The 20,163-nt window shown below is 36.8% G+C and overlaps 1 protein-coding gene across 1 annotated transcript in view; it reads right to left on the minus strand.

Moving 5' to 3' along the window:
• Positions 1–20,163, minus strand: part of rgmd (RGM domain family, member D) — a 59,877-nt gene that overhangs the window by 30,961 nt on the left and 8,753 nt on the right. Inside the window, exons 2-4 of the mRNA XM_022669800.2 lie at positions 16,308–16,467; positions 11,550–11,764; positions 5,903–6,006 (exon numbers count right to left, since the gene is read on the minus strand). The gene's annotated coding sequence lies outside the window, so the exon portion shown is untranslated. The remainder of the gene's footprint in view (positions 1–5,902; positions 6,007–11,549; positions 11,765–16,307; positions 16,468–20,163) is intronic.

The following is a 20,163-nucleotide window of genomic DNA, read 5'->3' on the forward strand; positions in this document are numbered from 1 at the left end:
GTAACTATGCAACAGTGGTAACTCTTTTTTTTCTGGGGTGTCTTAATTATTCATCTACAATGCAGAAAATGTTATAATCATGAAACAAACAAACAAACAAACAAAAAACACTGAATTTAAGCTGTGTCCAAACTTTTGACTTTTGACTACTCTATGTGTGATTGACCAGGATTGGGAATTGTATCCAGTTATTGTTACATTTTAACATGTTTTACATGTTATTATATCAGTAACAGTTTTTCAACTAAACACTACACACCAACACTGAAGTAAACAGCTCTGGAAAAAAGACCACTAAAAATTATGAGTTTCTTTGATTTTACCAAATTAAAAGCCTACAGATTATAATAAAAAAAAGATGGATGATTACAAGCCATCAAACCAAGCTGAACTGCTTGTATTTTTGCACCAGGACTGGCATAAAGTTATCCAAAAGCAGTGCGTAAGACTGGTGGAGGAGAACATGCCAAGATGCACAAAACTGTGATTAAAAACCAGGGTTATTCCACCAAATATTGATTTCAAAACTCTTAAAACGTTATGAATATGAACTTGTTTTCTTTGCATTATTTGTTTTCTTTATCATTTTCTGAAAATAAATGCTCTAAATGACAATATTTTTGTTTGGAATTTGGGAGAAATGTCTGTAGTTTATAGAATAAAACAACAATGTTGATTTTTCAGTGCTGTATACTGCATACTAATGATTATAGTGTGGATTAGTATAAAACATGAAAAGCCTGTTTTGTACTAATGGGAAGTGGTTAAGCGTTGCCATTCCAACATACATAACTCCATCAAGTTCTTTAAAACATGTTCCAGACATTTATAGCTTTTCCCTTTTCTGTTTAGCACTGTATTGTGGGATCACAGTCTAAAACAAATCTTTGCCAAAGTTTCAAAAACTTATTATGGTATTTTTACCCAAGGTCTTCCCCTTCACACAGCGTTACCAGAGGGTATTCTGGTATGTTGCTTCTTTTGAGAGCCTTGAAACAACACCACATCTTATTTATCTACCTCTAATGTCATTAACGGACACCACTTGAGGGCTTAACATGCTTGGAGGAGAACAATAACCGTTAGTTCTATTTCATCAGCCATACTCTTCAAAAAGTTCCACTTTTTCCGATACAAATAAGCAAATTTTCACAAGGGGCTTGTCTAGTCCCTGTAAATTAGTACTGCCAATAAAATAGGACTCTCTGATGCATATAAATATGAGCCATATTTGGCAACATGTTTAATGCCATGTATGTGCTAAAGAGGTATAAAGTCCCCTAGCATTGAACTATGGAGCAGTGAAACTATTCCTTAACTCTAAACATAAACTTATTTGGAATGATGGAGCTCCATCCAATACTTTTAGGATACTTTTAGTTAGTTGTTTGTGGATAATGTGGGCTGCTGATCATCCTACATTCTGAATGCATCTAATAAGAACACTAAAATTTGTCATTTAATGCAATTAAATCCTCAGAGCAATGATCTGAAAGCTTTTGTTTAACAGAAGAGACAGTTACTTCAACAAAAGCAGCATAAACCTTTATTAATACCATTGATTTCAGACGTAACAATGAATGCGATTGTGTCCGACTACTTTTGTTAATGTGTGTGTGAGGGTGTGGACACTTCCATTTGTTTGAGCTATAGTATTCTACATATGTGTATGTAATGGAGCTTGCCTGTTTCCCCATTCTTCATGTGTTGGCATGTGTATGTGAGTGTGTATGTGTGTGTGTGTGTGTATTTGTCCATGAAGATCCACAGCAGCTGGCAAACACCATCCACACCCTAAACCCCCTTGCTGCAGCAGGCCTTTGGAATTGCTTCACTCTACTCAGACCTCCTGACCACCGCCCCATTCGCTGTGCTGGATCTTTTGTTATGTCTGTATTTTCACTCTTCACTCACCAAACTAATTCCTTATTAACAGTTCAGCTTTGTTAGTAGTAGAGCAGGAACAAGCTCCCTCTTATGTGATATATTGCCTTTGATAGTCTGTATAGTCTAATAGTCCTCTTTTGCATTAGTCTTAATAGTCTCTTTTATCCTGTAACACCTTTTAAATTATTGTAATGGTCTGCTTTTTATCTGAGGTGTTTCAACTATTTTTTAGCATGTGGAATTATTATTATTATTTTTTTTTTTTATTAAAAGAAAAATCTTGTATAGATGTATTTTGTACAATGTAGAATTAACCCACTATAGTCCATACAATCCACACGCATAAACTAATCTGAAAACAGCAAAAGTGACGTCTCAAAAATAAATATGTATATACAGTATATGTATATACCTAGGGAACCTACAGCAGTTTAGCCCACCCATATACTCAGTGCTTGCAGCTGGACAGATTTTCTTTATATACAGCTCTAGAAAAAAAATTCAGTTTTTGAATCATTTCCTCTGATTTTAATATTTATTATGTATAGGTTTATAGGTATATATATGTAAATGTTTGAGTGAAATGAACACTGTTGTTTTATTCTTTAAACTACGGACAACATTTCTCCCAATATTTCGACAATAAAAATATTGTCATTTAGAGCATTTATTTGCAGAAAATAAGAAATGGCTGAAATAACAAAAAAAGATGCAGAGCTTTCAAACCTTAAATAATGCAAAGAAAACAAGTTCATATTCATAAAGTAGGAGTTTAGAAATTAATATTTGATAGAATAACCCTGTTTTTTTACTCACAATTTAATGCATCTTGGCATGTTGTCCTTCACCAGTCTTACACACTACTTTTGGATAACTTCATGCCACTACTGGTGCAAAAATTCATACAGTTCAACTTGGTTTGATGGCTTGTGATCATCCATCTTCTTCTTGATTATATTCCAGAGGTTTTTTCATTTGGTAAAATCAAAGGTCTCTTATTTTGTTCCAGAGCTGTATGTACATATTAATCAATGTACCCTTGACAAGATCCTGTGGTTATGATGTGCACACTTAAATGCTATGTGAATACATTTGCAGACCACCGTGTTAGCTTTACCTTGTGTTTGTTTTTCTTTTGGTTCACTTCTCACAAGCTGACATCTGACAAACATCTGTCAGTCCTGTAACTGTTTTTCCTCTATCCCCCACTTTGTGGCATGCAGTGAACAGGTATTTTACACAGCGCTAGGCAGTAACTTTCTTCATTTGCTAAGTATGCAATGTTTAAACCTTACTCCTAGAGGAAAACAGCAGGAACCCACACTCATCTCAATTTCTGCATTTTATTTTAGACCAAGGGCCCTATTTTAGTGATCTATAGTGCACTGGTCAATTGAGCATCAAGCAGCTTGATTCAGAGGGCGTCTGTGTGTCATTTTATGTCGTTTTTGTGGCGCAAAAAAATATGCCTTGCTTGGCGCAAAAGGCATGAAATAATTCTCTTAATTAATCATGGGTGTGTTTTGGCTGATGTGTGGGTTGGAAGATGCAATATAAATATGCTACTCCTAAACTGCATTCTGTGTCTGTATTATGTACAGTACTGGTTAAACGTTTGGACACGCCTCTTCTTATTCAATGTGTTTTCTTTATTCTTTTTATGTTTCGGATTTCACTACTAGCTATGAACAAAAGTGGTTAAAATATTATCAGGACACAATCCAGATACAAGTCACATTAGGTCAACACATGTAGGCAAGGACATAAAGGACATAGAGGACATACAGTCATTTTCTTCTTCCCCTCCTTTATTCCTTCATCCCATAATTTCCCTTTGACCTCCTTTACGCCCTATCTAAAGATGTTTTTTACCTTTAACTTCTATTACTTTTTGTACTTCAGAAAGCGTCTGCCTAACGTAATGTAATGTAATGTAAAGAGATATAGTTAGCTTCTTCTAGAGCTTATTTTAATGCTGCGATACAGAAACTACTGCCTTTACCGTAAAACGCATTCAGAGGCTATACTAGGTGTTCTCATAGCTACATTGGCTGTATTTCAGTATTTAAAATTTTATTTGACATTATTTCAATCTCTTGAAGGCTACAACGTGCAGTTTAAAGTTTCTTGGTTAAGTTCTGTGGGCCTTCTGTCAACCCTTCTTTCAACACAGCAGAGCAAGGTTTAATCGTCTTTTGATCAAGTCAAGAAATGACTGCAAACAGCAGGAGAATTGAAGATTTTCAGGCCAGTATTTAATGGAGTTTTATTCTCTAAGGCCGGAGCAGCTGAGTTCTTTTAGATGGATCTGGTGAGAGGGAGAGGGATCCTGGCCGAGGCAGCGGTGAGCTGTATGTGTTAGTAATTTCAAAGTTGTGGGGGTTCAGCTCCCACAATGCACCGCCGAATTCCTTTAACATATGGCACATCAGGAAAGGGGTGGTTGACCCCTGGCTTCCAGAGGGTCCCGAGAGACGGCCCTCGCCTGGCTATGCCATCATCACTCGCTCCAAGACTGTTTGTGACTGCTAGAGCAATCATTCTGCTTCTTCTTACCTTTCCCCCCAGACTATGGAGCTTCGCTTAGTGTCTGCAGGACTTTCAACAGTGGTGTGCCTTCCTTTCCTTCTTTCCTACCTTCTTTCTTTCTGTCATAGCCGCCATGTAGTCTCTGACACTTTTCGTTTGGTGCTATATATCATTTCCACACATGTAATCCATTAAGGTAGAGTGGGGAGAAAGCACAGGAAGCAGTCCCGCTGAAAACGTGTTAGCCCACTTTCAACTGTTTCCAGAGGCAGAGTATTGCCCCAGTTCCCCTCCACTTCCTCCCTGTGTGATTTTCAGAGCATTTAGACATGAATACTGTCAGATGTCAATGAATTCTGCTCTTAGCCAGTGTAAAACAAAGCATGAATCATGGAGCAAAGACGAGAGAGAGAGAGAGAGAGAGAGAGAGAGAGAGAGAGGCATTAAGATGGCTGAGTGACAGGAAGTATCAGAGGCCCACAAACCATGGCCTGAATTGATAGGGGTGCAAGGAGGTGCCTCTTTCAAAACAGTCATCCACCATTTGGACTCCTTTTGATTTAATGTTCTTAGGTGACCATTTTAGGCCTGTTCCATTTTTCACAATTCAGAGTATCAGAGAAAACATATCTATATTTATTCTGTGCTATAATAGTCAAAACCTAGCAACACCAACAGTTCCAAGCTGGTTAACATGGTATTGCTACAGTAAGGGGGTAAGGGAGTAGCCATATCATCACTGCTATGGAGTTGCTAGATGGTTGCAATATGGCTGAGCACAGCATCACATGTTGCAGTGGTGTTGCAATGCAGTTGCTAAGTCTTCGCTTTGCAACAAAAAAAAATACATTTATACACATTTACATATGATGTAAATGGGTTATGATAGTCATAACCAAGCATAAATTCCTTACAAGGTGGTTAATATGGTGTTGTTACTGTAAGGGGTTGCTAAGTGGCTGTGAGGTGGACAGGTGGTAACAAACATTAGGTTGATATAGTGTTAATAGTGTTTGGTAAGTCCTTGCTTTGCAACTATATTAGATTTTATCATATGTTTCTGTGCTTAAACAGCCATAACCTAGAATAACTTACATTTTCATACAAGGTGGTTAATATAGTGTTGTTACTATACTAATATGATTGTTGGGTGGTTGCAATGTTGCCATAGGGTACTTGTGATATCACAAGATGGTGGCAGGATGGTTGAGTACAGTATTACAGGTGATTATTACTGTGTTGCTAAGTTACTACTTTGCAACTTTGATATAAAGAATTAATATCAATCATACCCCCCATTTCTTATACTCAATTATGTTTTTTAATTAAGTGGTTGAGTACAATGTAATTTTACAAATATAACAAACTAAACTTTAAGAGCATTAAGAGAGGCAAATCAAAAAGTAAAGATTTGCTAAAAAAAAAAAGCTGAAGGAAAAAAAAAGGAAAAGCAGAGTTGGAGAAATAGAAGATGAATATTCCATACCTTGGGAGCAATAAGAAGTCAAGGATCTGCACATTATGCTCCAGTTTATAGGGTGAGACCAACAATAAACCAGTTTTAGAAAACCACAGCAACTAACCAGGAGTCTAAAAGAGAAGAAAATCATACATTTAGGAGGGCACCAGCCTTCATGTTATCATGAAAAAACTGATATCATGGAAATTATATAGGTACCAAGGTATAGAAGAACTATTTTATACTATTTCATTATTACTTCTCAATATATGTAAAATGAAATGAAATAAAATATGATATATACATCACACACCTGCTTTAATCTAAACTGTATAACATGGTATAATAATAAAATAACAGTTTAGTGTTACCTTTTATTCTACATTAAAAATATTTACCTATAAAAACTGGTGCTCCAACCAGAGTAATGTACAGACATCATACACATTTGCATAACATATACACATAATTTATTAGATTATTTTAAAATCACCTGACAGCACTATTAAAAACCTAAAAATCCAACATTTGGGGGAAAAAATGATAAAAAACGGAAACAGAAAGAAATAAAACGAATTTTGCCAAAGTTTAAAATGGATTTCATAGGGCCCTACACCAGTGACTTATTCAAACATACAAGATGTTTCTACATGTTGGTTCTTTTCTTCACTTCATCCCCAACAACCTCTTAACCTCTTTATGTAAAGACTTGGCAGCTTAAACATGGTGGATCAACTTTAACCACTCCCTAATGCCTTGTGAACTCCGGTCCAGCAAAATATAATCAGGCCAGAATGACCCTTGTCAGTGACAGTCATCCATCGAACCCGCAGCTTGTCCAACAGGTGCAGTCCTCCGAGTGGCCCAGTGGCCTCTAATTGATGACTGACCCAATATCAAAGGCTGGACTAATAACGGCTTAGGGCAGTCTATTGAACCGGAGGGATCCTGGGGGTGAGAGAGGGTCATGGCCAGGGGAGGGGACGCACCCATGCTGCCTCCGCTGGGGCAGTGAATGGGGCTGTGTTCGAGGGGAAGGTCCAGTCAGTAGGAGAGCCTTCAGGTTGAGGCTGCTCTGGAGGCCAGTTAGCGGGGTGCTCCGGCATGGGCCTGTGAATGGGACAGCTGCATCAGCCTGAATAGGAGATCTCTTTGTTTCCTGAAAAAAGAAATCTGCGACCAATTATCTGCGTCTGTCTCCCAAGAGAAATTCCCAAACACTTTTCACAGAGTGTTGGGGGAGATGGAGGGAGGGGGTGTGGAAGTAAAAGATGGGATTCGTTGTTTTTAGGTCCAACTCGAGGTTCAGAGCCTGAGGCTGATGCAGGTAATGCTGAGGATAAAGTTCAAGCACTTTTCTCTACTTTCTGCCACAACACACCTGATTCAACATGATACAGACTGACAAAATAAAGGTACTTCAAAAGAGTCTTGGAGGGAACCACTGTTTGTTATAGAGATGTGAATAAGAGTGTGAAGAACCTTTTTATTAGGTGATGATTCCTTGAAGATTTATAAGTTTGTTTATACTTGAGCATCTCTTTTACAAATAAGGTTCTTTATGGACCCCAAAGTAGTTCTTCCGCTCAAAGAACTTTCATTTTGTAAAATGTGTAATACGTTGAATCTAATCTGTTAAAGTGCTCTTAGGATATTCAATTTTTTACATGTATAAGTTTTATTGCATTTTGTTCTATCTGTTTATAATGGTACAGCTCTAGTTATTTGGTATTGATATATTTTAAATAAAAAGTAAATGAGCTGGTGTCCCAATAATGTTGGTCATACAGTGAATTTTACCTATTTTAATGAAAACAACTCATCACTGACACCAGATGCTGTCAATAAACCAATATGCATTATATATATCAATTGTGTGCTTCTTTCTTTTAGAACAGGAGATGCTATGCTAACATTGCTAACATACACTTTACATAGAATGTAACCAGTCTTCTCTTAGTTTAATACATAACTGCCAGAATCTATCTATAAGGAAAGCTACTTTAATTTGTTTTTTTTTCATTTGCTTGTATTCACAGACATTATATTTTTGGCAGTGTATTATTATAAAATTATTAGTCCAACATCTTCCATTCTAAACTAATGAAGCTAACTTTATCCATTACAAACGTATTGTCTGATCAACGTGATTTTTGGGAACAATGCGAGTTTCTTTTAGTAATCTATTCCTATAAGATTTAACAGTTGTTTACTCAAGATGAATTCAACTTGTAGACTTTATTTAATAATGGATATTTTATGATGCTTAATCAGTTTTCCAACTTTGTTTTAAAGTATACTATAATATAGAACTTCCTCAATGTCTTATCTACCAAGAAATTCATCAAACTCTAACACAGTTCTATCTGTGTTAGCTAGCATTCCTGAAAAAAATATTATTTTCTTTGTGTGCTAACAGTAAAAGACTCGGAAAATAAAGTGTGAACAGGTGTATTATTATTAGTTCATTAGTACATATTTAAAAAAAAAAGCTTTATAAGCTAATGAGTTTGGGAGAAGTCCCGACCTGGTCCAAACTGAAGATCCTGATTGGTTCTGGTACTGTTCTAGAGTTCTGGTACTACATATCAGTGCATATAAGTGCATATTGGCCCACTTTAAGTACTGACTTACACAATTATTTTACAAATGTCTACAGCTTCATTCTGGAGACATCTAATATTATTTTATTAATTACTTCCTACTAGTTAATCTAAACCTGTTTACTAACTAATAGTTTATTTGTATTATTTAAAAATGCATCAACAACATTGATAAAGCATTATTATATAAGCATACAATAAAATTCAATTAGTATAAAAGAGACTTTAAAAAGAGATTTTAAATGTAATGGACTAATAACGTTAGTCATTTAAGCCTGAAAGTTTGAAGCCCGTGTTCTTTTGAACACCACACATAATTTTCTTCCATATAAGAGTTCTGCTGTTGAGAAATATGGGCAGTTGGTCACAGTTGGTTTGCAGCAGCTGCAGTAAAAGCTGGTCAGTTAAAAGGCCTGGGGATGAGGTAGTTCAGCAGAACGATGTGCTTCCACCCATGTGTTAAGCATTAATTGTTAATTGCAGTTAAAAGCTCAGCGTTTAGCACAGCCTCGTTAAGTATACTTTACTGTCTCCACTGAAATTTTTCATCAGTGACAGGCACAACCGGCATTATGATAATTGCTAATGAAAGTGCCTGTGCTATTATAGCCTTTTACGGCCCACCACGGCTTGCTTTCAATTGACTTAGTTGTTGGGCAATGAAATTAAATTCTCTTAACGTGTGGAGTCCAAACCTAAGTGATCTCTACTGCAAAGGGAGAGAGAGAGAGAAAGAGAGAGAGAGAAAGAGAAAGAGAGATACAGAGGAATAACAGTGGCTTAACTAGCCAGTATCTCTTTCTTCGACACAACAATTTCCTCTTCAGCACATTTTTAAGCCTTTGTTGTCGTAAGGTCTTCTTTTTGTGAAACTGACCGCGCTTTGGTGATCCTGAGCTGCTGCTCCGGAGAACTTTCCGGAGGGTAAGGTATGTTGTGTGTGACCTCTGACCCGGAGGGGGTTGGGCATATTATTGAATAGGTATAGAATGACGGAGCTGCCGGTGACCCTGTTCTGACCTTCGCTTTTCAGGCCTACATGGTGGCCAATAGCGATGACTCTGGTTGATCTTCACCTGTCAAAGCAACAGTCTGACTGAAGACCCGCAGTTTGTTCGAAAGAAACAAAAACATGAAAAAAGGAAGAAAAAAAAAACAACGTGAATAAAATGGCCTCTCGTTGGCATGCAGGAGAAAAAAATGCTTGTTTAGAACAAAAATCAGGGACTTGGCAACTCAGAAAAAAATATATATATATATTATTTTGCCGCATACGATACTAAAATCTACTGTTGTAACTTTCAGCAGATGCTTTTACCAAGAGCAACTTAAAAGTCTGATTTAATGTCATTTTTGTTTATGTGTGTACATTTTTTTTTATTTGACAAAGTTACTAAGGGTTTTTTTGCCACCAGTTTAAACAGCAAAACATGCTCTGATTTCTTTAATGTGGGAGTGATGGAAAATGTGACCTGTCTACAACAAAAATATGTATTTTAATACATTTCTTTCTAATTTTGCCCCATTTACGCCCTAATTTGGAAGACCAATGATCAAATTCCTATTCATAGGAATTCCTTCCCATACCTGTCAAGTTTTAGATTTAAAAATAAGGGATATTTTCCTCTGTCCGCTTAAAGCCGTCCCACCAGCCCAACGAAGGTTCAGTATCCCTTACATTTTAAAACAGGTTTACAAAAAATCTAAAATAACCACATGTGAACCACTTACACACTACAATTAGATTATCAGAATCTGAACATGTTGTGGACATTCCTACATATGTCATTCTTTTAATACAGCCAAATTAAAAACCCTTTTCTATATCTTTTTTTTTATTTAAGATTTCATGTCTTTTTTGTAATAAATGCACTCTTTTATATGATATATTTTTTATTTATTTAATGGATTTAAAATTGAACAAAGAGTGCACAAATTCTGCAAAATGACTGTTGGTGACCTAAAAATGGTATTATGAGCTTTTACTAAAAGGACATGGACCAGATATATTCCATCAGTAAAAATTAGTACTAAGGGGCCTACACAATAATTTTTAATTAATACTTCTTCCTTTTGATCACTCCACCCCTGATCAGTTCAGTTAATGTCGGTCCTCTCCACATTTCTAGTTAAACTGAGTCACAAGCTGTAATTTTTTTTATTTTAAGAGGTTTAAGCTGTGTTTTATTTCGGAGTATTTTTAAGCAGCTATCAGAAAAATCTCATCGCAGTTTCCATGATTAGACTACCGTTACCTTTCTTTTAGAAAAATCGCTGCATGTATGATTTAACATCAGCAGCTCCAACTAGCTGCCTGAACTCACAGCGAAGAGGGCGGGGCTTCCCCACACGGACCCTCCTTGCAGGCTGTTTCTCCTGAAAGGCGGGACTTTCTCCTTGAACCGGCTCCACGATTGGTTAAGAGACACAAGAGCGGTCAGTGCCCTGTATCCTCAATAATATATATTTTACGGGAAATTTACGGGAAAATACTAATACGGGAGGACGGCGGGAAAGAGGAGTAAAATACGGTAGTTTCCCGGCCAAAACGGGAGACTTGACAGGTATGCCTTCCATCACTAGAAGGGTAAAAACTAGCACGTCTCCTCTGATACATGTGAAGTCAGCCACTGCCCCTTTTCGAGCTACTGCTGATGCAGAATCAATGTGTAGTCAGTGTTAAAAAACAGGATTATTCCACCAAATATTGATTTCTGAACTCTTAAAACCTTATGAATATGAACTTGTTATTTTAGCCATTTCTCATTTTCTGCAAATAAATTTAAATAACAATATTTTTAGGGTCTTTTTAGTCCTAGGCAGTTATTAGTTGAGTGTGGAACTTTCTATACAGGGTCTGTAGATTTATCTATATCACAACAAACCACTTCGAATTACTTTACTTACATAGAAACATTTAATTATATAAAACCTTTTAACTTCCCTTTTAAATAAGTGTTACCATTTAAACGGCTTAAAACCATAAGAACACAGGTATCCCGTATAAATTACCCAAATGTTTTGATATCAACTACCAGAAATAGTGAAATCTGAAACCCAGTGGTGATGACCTGAGGAGCTGTTTGGTGTTAGAACGGTGTTGCCCGTCTTTCACTGAGTTCTAGCGTGCCTTTGAAAGGGGGGTGCTGCACACACACAGTCGGATGAAAGACGAGTCGAAGTCTGTCAGCATGGACTCAGGCTTCCTCTCACCTCCTTTGTTCCTCTCCCTGTGTTTGTCTTGGGGCTTCTCCTGGCCTGCTCAGGCCTACCTGAATAACTCAGCCTACGTAACGAAGAAAGATTTGTGTTAAACCACATCAGGAATTGCTATCATGGGCAGACTGGTTTAAAAACGCTGCATTATCAACAGAGGCTTTCCAACAAAAATATAGTGAATAGATATACCATGCATTCTTTCTTTACTATCCTAAATCACACTGCTAAAGCTATGCTAGGATTTGACATACTTCAGCATAATTACAGTAAAAGACTGAAAGTACTGGGCTATTCCACCGAATGGGTGCCATTTGCTTGTTGTAACTCTTCCAAATTACACTATTTTTTTTTTAATCTTTTTTCAACTCTGAATCTAATAACACATGTATTTACCTATTCAAAACATGTACTGGTAAAACTCAGGCAGCTTTACCTAATTTTATACAAGGTTTCAAAGCCGAAAATGGTTAAAAAAAACTCATGTGACATTAAAAAAGCATGCTTAAATATAAGTCCATTAATTCCTTTAATTTTCTCTCAAGAAAGTCTTTATTTTAAAGAAATGGTTGACAGCATGTTTAAATAATTGATATTTATGACAAGAAATCACTCCCGTTACTGTCACTCATTCCTGTTACTTTTTTATGTTTTTAATAACAAGAATTAAAGGCATGAGTTTTTTGCATAGAATTAGCATTAACATGAAAAATAGCTAAATGGTGGCTATGCTAATAGCATACTTAATTTTGGTCTTCCCATGATCTTCAAAAGAACCAACTGATATCACAACAAAAATGTGAATTTTAACTTAAATATTATGTATTTATTATGACAAAAAAAAATTAAAGCATAGATGGGACTGGAGGTCACACAACAATGCACAAAAATACATATTCTGCACTGCTCTACGGACCTGTAGAATAGTGTAAAATAGTGACCTGCAGAATAGTATCTCTTATCATAACCACTCCAGGCAAGATTGCTTACTGCACTCTGTAACTTTAGAGGAGTGGGCAGTAAAAAGCTCATATGAGAACTGTCTGCATGTCTTTATACTGTGCAAAAATTCTGTCATACTACTCTACTGCATCAATCCACATGCATCTTTCGAATTCAGTGATAATATGTCTGAGCTTGTCTAAAAAGGCATGTGTAAAGCATGTGTTTGGGAAGTGGCTCAAAGTACAAATTACACTCTCTGTCTCACTGTAGGCCCAGGAGCAAAAAAAAATAAATAAATAAAAATAAAATAAACAATTGTCACAAAATGCTGCTTATGTATAAGACTACATGTGCTCTGTTCTGAGATGTATTTAATATGACTGAAACACTTCTGAGATTTGCAATAATGACCTGTGACACTTGGCTCAAGACAAAATGACATCATGGGGTTTCTCCTGACCTGGATGATTTGTTTAATGTTGCAAAAATGATTCATCTCAGTTCATTGGAAGGGTTGTCTTTTACAGTCAAATAAAAAAAGTGTCACTCCCTGTTGATCAATTTGTTCTTCATTGTTAATAACTCTACAGTGGACTGAAGGTCCTTTTGCAATGGGAATTCCTGCCCTGTGATCACAGTGTTTCCAGAACAACTGACCTTTTACAATGCATGTTGGGCAAAGGGGTGGACCTGGGAAGCTCTCATGGCAGACTAATTTGGATAGAATGAGTGGCCTTCATGTAAAAAGCCAATAATCCTTACAGTTCTGCTTGAATAGCTCAAGATATCTCCTTGATCTCTGCGAGTGAATGCGAGTCAGAAATTCCAGTGCATGCTGTCCAATCCATCTGGATGGATTAAAAGACAAATGTTGTCCAGATTCTTTCCCCCGGGGCCTTCTGCATGTATTGTGAAAAGATACCGAAGACAACCCTTTTTACCTTTGCCAGACTAGGCCTTGGTCCATATTCTACCTGTTTTTATTAAACATGTTGTAATTTCTTTCTTTCCACTGAGGTAGATGACATTTGTAAAGTTTTATGAATTAACATGTTGTAAAAACAGACAAAAAAGTTTAGAGATAAACAGGATGTTTTTGTTATTGTGCCTACAAGACATGCCTTGAGGTCTACTGAACCTCAATTCAGTATTATAGAGGTGATTATAGAGATTAATGGTACATGATTATAGAGGTGAATGGTAGACGAACATGCTGTACAAATACATTTCTGGACAAGCTGAGAAATACAGAACCATCACTAAAAGTGAAAGAAGCACGTGGACTGGTCTAGTACAGGAATATTACAGGATTTTCCAAATTGTAAATCAGTAGAGTATCATAATTTTTAAGCTATTACTATATTTATTAAGGTAAAAATATCAATTTATTTTATTTTTTTTCCTTGGTGGGAGGAAACAAAATATTCAAATAAAGGCATCCGTTTCCTGGCAGGACCATCCCTGCAACAGTAATATAGTTATTCTAAAAACAGGGTGGTCTCTTAGGTTTACTGAATGCAATTACACAGAATTTAACAAAGCAAATTACTTACACCTTGATCTGTATTAAAAGTACTTTTCCACATGCTCTGTGCAAATCACCAAAAACCTACAGGCTGTTGCTTTAAATAAACAAAACAGATATCATATGGCTACAACAGATTTATTATAACATAGTTGTGTGTTATTAGCTGGATTTCTTTTCATTAGCATAGTTCACTGCTTAATTTATCTCTATAAAGCCAAACAACACAGCACCGTCCCACTTATCACTGAATCTGTTTTCTAAGTCCTTTTCAAAGGCAAGTTAAACTAAATGTGTTTCACCTCCTTAAAACAACAGAGAAACGTATTCAAATAAACCTGAACAGGCTTGTCTCTGAGATCACCTTCAGTCCCATTGGGCTCGTGTTGGGACTGGTTCTGTTAAACCTGTGATGACATGGATGATGTCTCAGTATTGTTGCTGGTAGTTGTATTTTCAGCATGTGATGGAGCGGGAGTGTTTTGCTTTGTCTGTTGAGTGTTGAGCTGTGTTCTATTCAGTGGCACAAGCGGCACCTAAAGAATAGAAGTCATGTTGTTTTTAATGTCATGTTTTAATCTATTTTTTATGTATGTTATGTACATATAATGTATATATTTATACTTTCATAATGTATATTAATTCTAATTTATCATTAGATCTTCTCTGACAGCCTATAAAAACGCTTTTTTTGTTATACGCGCCAATAGAGATCTATTACACTTGAAAAACATATAAATGTTTAACTTTATTTATATTTTATTATATAGTTTATTCATTATTTTTTATTCTGAGCACCACAGAAGTGCTTATCCCTACAGCCACGTGTGAAAGGTGAGTATCTTTTTTTCGAGGAAAATAACATCTTTTTCTACAATCTTAACTGTGATAATCTACACAGATTTTTATCACATAAAACACAAATGCAGAATACATTTTATAAATACGTGTAAAATCTACAAAAAAGTTGTGGTCTCTAGAAGTTTTATCACAAGTGTTACCACATAAACAAATCTCTTATTTTGGAATTAAAACCACACCAATCCCATGAATTGACTATTTATTAGATAGATAGATAGATAGATAGATAGATAGATAGATAGATAGATAGATAGATAGATAGATAGATAGATAGATAGATAGATAGATAGATAGATAGATAGATAGATAGATAGATAGATAGATAGATAGATAGATAGATAGATAGATAGATAGATAGATAGATAGATAGATAGATAGATAGATAGATGAAATGATGAAATGACAGTAAAAGCCTTTTGACTCTTGAAAAGTCAAAATTGTCAACAAATTATCCAAGGTATACTATTCCAAATAGTCATCCACTGTTGACTATTTTGATCTTTTCCTCCTAATAATCATCTGCACTTTCTTAGTACTGAAGTGTGCGTGAAGGGATTTTGCGGTGTGCCCCAAGTGATAAACATACCAGTAGATAACAGTTATAACAGTGGTAACAGTTTTAACCCTCTCTTAAAGGTTGTGATTAGAGGTTGTTGTGTCTTGGCTCCCAGTTTGATCTCTGACACACTCGGGTGATGCCACTGTAAATGTGGTGCCATGATGGACGTATTGCTGTGGTCATATGGCTATATCTTGCCATAGTGCCTAGATAATACATAGGACAGGTTTGTCCCTGTTTTCACCATCAGCATATGTTACAGTGAAGACTAAACATTTCCACTTACAAGATTTAAAAGTTGCAGGAGGTGTTTCTATACTTCAGAAGCTGTGATGCTGCAAATTGTTTGGTTGGTTTTATTTATGTAACACAGGGGCTTGTCTTTCTACTGAACCTTTGCATCGAGATTTAGACAATTATCACCTGAACTACGTAACTGTTTTGAGCCAAAAACGTGACCTGTTACACCACTAGCATTCATACAGCCAAAAGTTTTAAATGATAAAAAAAGAAAAGTGGATGTAGAATAACTATAGAATGCACAGATAGCATTGTGCACCACTGCAGAAGTCAAGTTCATTGCTATCTGTCTGGGTAAAGCTGCTGTGCTTAGGTGCAGCTTGCAGCTTGTCTCGCACTATGAGTAGTGAGCAGCATAAGTATAAGGAGGTGTGTGTGAGCTTGTGTGTGTGAGTGTGTGTGTAGGGAGAGAGGGAGGGCTACCTGTTGCCTGAAACAGTTGTGCTATTATGCGAGTCTCCCCTGGGGAGAGAGCGGGCTTGTTCCGCTGCTGCTTAAAGACTTGGCGGTGGAGCCAAAGGCACATCTGGCCCATTTGAAGAGTGCAGATGCTGCTTGAAGGCCTCTCCTCCAAATGTTCTGTCTGAGAGAGAATGACACTGCTGAGAAGGAAATTGCAGCAGTATCTAGAGCATACACAAAGAGCAGTGGCTGCTGCTTTATGTCTCTTCACTCAATGTTCTGCCATGAAAACTTTCCAGTTTTCAACCTTTACTCACAGTGGAGAGAAAGAAAGAAAAACATTACGTTTTACAGGTTTGCTATAATGTGCAAAATGTCTGCAAAAAGATTACAGTCATTTATTGCTCATATTAAAATAGACAGAACACTAACGTCAGAAAGAGGATGGCCTATTCTTCCATCCAAGCACCCATTCATCCATTGCTTTATGAATATAGTCGCTGTACAGTGAAAAACAAGTATCTTCAAAAGAGCAACTTTACAAGAGAGAGAAAAATCCTTCTAAACTTTCAATGGAAGTCAATGTAAAAAGTCTATTTCAAAAAATGTCTATTTCAGGTCACTTTAAAGTAATTCTATTATAAATCCCATTACAAGTACATATAACCCATATATAAAACCTACATACAGTTTCTATTATTGTATAATGCTCTGTCTCTGTTAGTGGAAAGACTAAAATAACATATACAGAACCAGTCAAAAGTTTAGACACACCTTCTCATTCAGTGTTCTTATTTTCTGTCTTCCCTACATTAATAGTGATCCAGACTATGAAACAACACATAATCCAAAATATGAATTAACACAGAAGAAATCATGCAGAAAACTCTTATTTGGGGTTCTGTTAACCAGCGGTTTCTGAGGCTGGCAACTCTGATGAATTATTGCTTTTCATTTCCTAGAGTGGTCCTGATGAGAGCCAGTTTCATTATAACTTTTTGTTATGATAACATTTTTGTTATGATGATCTTTGAACTTTGACTTTTAAAGTTCTTGAATTTTTTCATACTGACTGACCTTTATTTCTTAAAGCAATTTTTTCTTTACTTTGTTGAGTAGTTCTTGCCATTATATGGATTAGGACATTACTGACATAAGACTATAAACTATATAGGATCTTTAACTCTTACCAAAAGTACTGATGATCTCTTGACAAGTTTAGCACAGCTGGCAACTGAAAGTCATTCTAGGTGATTCTACCTCATAAAGCTGACTGAGAAAAATTACAAGATGTGCAAAGCTATCATCTAAACAAGAGGTGCCTACTTCTTTTTATGGTTTGTCTAGCACTTTCTGTTAACTAAATAATTACATGTTTTTTCTTCTTAGTTTGGATGGCTTTAGTATTAATCCACAATTCAGAAAAAGTCAATTAAATAGTCTTTTTGTCACCATACTTAATGTCAAGTGTGGGCTAGAGAGGTGTGAAACTCTTCAGTATTGAGCATTAGTCAATTATTATGAAAATTACAGTATAATTAAGACAGGAACCTGTAATGGGTTCCGTTACTTTTGCCATGTCCCAAATAAGCTAATAAACACTGCACTGATATGTGGGATATGTGCATGTTGGGCCTCCAGCATTAAATATGGATGCACTAGTTTTTCTGGGTAGTAATGATAGTGATTGGTGACATCTGGCTAGAATTGTCTATTCGAAGGGAGCTCTGTGAACTGGGGATAGAATGGGATAAAAATTGGTAAGGTCCATTTAGTGGACAGTGGTCCACCTATTAGTGACAACCGGTATGAATTATTTGAGATTGATGAACAGTTTGTTACTAATTTAAAGGTTCTCCACACTCACACTTTTCCAAAAACATGGTTTTATAGAAACATATGAAGAACCTTTATTTGAAAGAGTATGATTGCAATAATTTTAGCTCATATTTTCACTGAAACATGGATTAACAGCCCTAACAGTGTGCTAACATTTCCACCATGGTCAGCACTGCCCTCAGCTACCCAGCTGAGCATCTGTCAGTGAGGTTTTTCTACAGGTCATTACTGTGTCCATCAACGAACAGATTGGAAAGCACAACTCTGTGCCTAGCATAATTTAGCCGTATGATATTTTATGGCTATATTCATGTCCATATGACTAAGTTTTCATCAGTCTTCAAACTTAAATAATCAGACTGTAAACAGCAGGTTTCCAGGCGACATGGAGCTCAGACATACTCACACACACACTCACAGACTGACAGACACACACACACACACACTCCCATATACTTTGGAAAACACAGCTGAAGGTGCAGTCGGACGGTTGGCCAGTGACCTGTTCCACAGTCCAGTGTTGATGGAAAAACAAGGCAGTAGTGCTCATTCAGACAGACTGTGTGTGATGCCAGTGGAGTGATGGTGGAAGGGGGTGGGAGTGAGTTCCACATGGCCATGGAGAGCCACTGTGGTGGGTACAGTTTTTCTCTCTGCTGGTGGAGCCCAATATGAAAGGGCTTGTCTGGAATGGAGTCTGATGACCATCTGCACTGGCCTTCTTCAGCCAATCACCCATCCAAACAACAGTGTCTGATTGGTGGAAGATGGTAGTGGACCAATATAGCTCTGTGCTTTCCATATAATTACAATGACAGCAACACCCAACATGTTTAATTGTTATATATTTATCTATTTCTTTACTATGTTTGTCTGTCTGTTTTTACATCAGATTATCCATCTAGCTTTCTATTTATCTATTTGTCCATACATCAATTCACCCTTCTTGAGTGGTGGCTCACTGGATAGAGCAACGGTTTGTGTGAAACAAGGCTCTGCAAGCTGTTGCTCTGGGTATTGTGTCCACTGTATGCCACTGTTTGCATAGATGGGTTAAAGGCGGTGGCCAAATTCCATTAGTGTCCTGTCTTGTCTATCTGCATATTCATTCATATTCATCTATTTATCCATCTCTCTGTCCATCCATCCACTCTTCTATCTATCCATCAGTATATCCTGTCATTAATTCGTCTGCATGATTCATTGATCAATAGGTTCATACTTGTCCATTCTTACATCCATCTGTCTGTCTGTTCATTTATCTATTCATTTTTTTTTCTGTATGTCCATTCACCCTCTGGTAAATTACCTGTTCAATCACACATCCCTTTATTACATTACATTACATTACATTACATTTGGCAGACGCTTTTGTCCAAAGCGACTTACAATAGTCAAGTACAATGTAAAATAAGTTTAAAGGTAAAACATCTTTGGATAGGGATAAAAGGAGGTCAAAGGGGAATAATAGGATAGAGGAGTGAAGGAGGGGAAGAAGGAAATGAGGTTAGAAGTAGTTAGTGTGTTAGAGGTGTTAAGAGAGTAAGTGCTCTTTGAAGAGCTCTGTCTTCAGGAGTCTCTTAAAGATAGCGAGAGATTCTCCTGATCTGGTAGTGGAAGGTAGTTTGTTCCACCATTGGGGAACTCTGTATGAGAACAGTCTGGATTGCTTTGTGTGAGTGTTTGGCAAAGCTAGGCGACGTTCATTGGAGGAGCGCAGCGGCCGGGAGGTAGCGTAAGCCTTCAGGAGCGAGTGCGAGTGCAGGTTTATTCATACATCTGTCTGTCTACGCCTGACTTTCGCTCCATTCATATATTCTTCTATTCGTTTCAATCAGTCTGTCACTTCAACAGTGTGTCCATTTGTACATCCATCTCTCTGTCTGCTCATTCATCTATCTATCACTCTGTCTGTCCGTCCATCTATTTATCCATTTGTGCATTTATATCTGTTCATCCATCCATCCATCCCTTCATTCATTTATTTGTCTATGTTTGTTTCTGTCATTAATTTGTCCATTTATCGATCAATCTGTCA

Source organism: Astyanax mexicanus, chromosome 16 (assembly GCF_023375975.1).
Source record: "Astyanax mexicanus isolate ESR-SI-001 chromosome 16, AstMex3_surface, whole genome shotgun sequence".
Taxonomy (NCBI): Eukaryota; Metazoa; Chordata; class Actinopteri; order Characiformes; family Acestrorhamphidae; genus Astyanax; species Astyanax mexicanus.